The sequence below is a fragment of the Dendroctonus ponderosae genome, unplaced genomic scaffold (assembly GCF_020466585.1).
Source record: "Dendroctonus ponderosae isolate FM_Combo_2020 unplaced genomic scaffold, Dpon_F_20191213v2 Dpon_F_20191213_11, whole genome shotgun sequence".
NCBI classification, from domain to species: domain Eukaryota; kingdom Metazoa; phylum Arthropoda; class Insecta; order Coleoptera; family Curculionidae; genus Dendroctonus; species Dendroctonus ponderosae.
This window is the reverse complement of record NW_026017213.1, coordinates 4,476,347-4,477,914: the sequence shown is the minus strand read 5'-3', so window position 1 is coordinate 4,477,914 and position 1,568 is coordinate 4,476,347.

Genomic DNA, 1,568 nt, shown 5'->3' with positions numbered 1-1,568 from the left:
TACATAGAATAACAGAAGTAATAGAAGAGTGCCTAGAAAAGAAGAAGATATGCTCTGAAGTTTGGCATGATGGCCTTATCAAGAAACTAAAGGTATTTCCATTGCAGTATACACAGCTATTGAAATAATATTTAAATCATCGAACCTTCAGAATCAAACAAGGGAACGAACACTCCGAGTTGAAACTGATAAAAGCTGGAGTCTCCCAGGGTGCTTATTATATACTTGCGACATACCTGTAACAGATAACATAGAACTAGCAACATAGCAAATGGACGTGGTAAAACAATGGCTAAATTCACATAACTTATCACTAAATGTCACGAAAACCCATTTTATCCCGTTCAGTATAACAAAGGCTAAGGCCACATTTTAGCCTGGTTAGCCAAATAAACCCAGACCTTGAAATTAAGGCTCTGTCTAAGGTAAAATATCTAGGAATCATAGTGGACCAAAATTTGAAATGTATAGAACATGTACACTATTTGACAGGCAAAGTTCGAGGACTCATTCATAAGTTCTATGTTCTTCGAGATGTTTTGGACAGAAAACTACTCATACAAGTATACAAATCGTTAGTAGAATCATTGCTTAGATATGACCTTATAATATGGGGTGGAGCTTATGAATCTAATTTAAGACCATTAAAAGTTGTTCAAAATTATATTTTAACAATGATTCACAGAAAGGACAAACTATATCCTACTAGAGAGTTATATAACAAAGAAATAGCGACATATCATTGCTATACATACATTCAGCGCATGCTCATTTACCCATAAGAACAAAAATACTCAAACATATGTAAAACATAACCACAGCACAAGACAAATATCTAACAACTTTCTTGCTCTACCTGAAAAAAATAATTGAACAATTCATCTTAAGTTTCTTAGTTATATAGCCCCAAAATTGTATAATTTATTGCCAAGTGTAATAAGATCAATAAATAACTTCAATTTGTCTAATAAAAAATCCAGAGCATATATTACTATACACAGGAACACACTTTTTCAGATACTTTCTCAAAAGTTGAGTTCTCGGGAAAATGTTTTAAGTTGCTAGTTTTAGGTAAGAATATACATGTATGGTATGCTATGTGGATTACTGTTAAACCAGGACAGAAAATAAAAATATGATTACTGATAAAAAAACTACTATACTCGGTACTACGGTACTCAACAAATATTTTTTACATTATATGAATTGTAAATTGACAAATAATTTTCTGTTTACATATATATTTTTTAATAAATTTTGAATTTGAATTTGAATTTGCTGATGATACTGCAGTTCTAGCAGTAAGAAATTCTATAGAAGAGACAACTGCCAATCTTCAATATGCAATAAACGCCATAGACGCTTGGACCGCACAGTGGCGTGTTAAATTAAATGAAAATAAGTCTGTTCACATCAATTTTACAATATCAATCATCAAAATAACAATATAATTCCTCGCAAACAAGCTACTAAATATTTAGGACTTAACCTTGATGCCAAGCTTAGTTGGAAAGTTCACGTTAAAAGGAAGACTGAACAATTAAAACTCAAATACAAAAGCATGTATT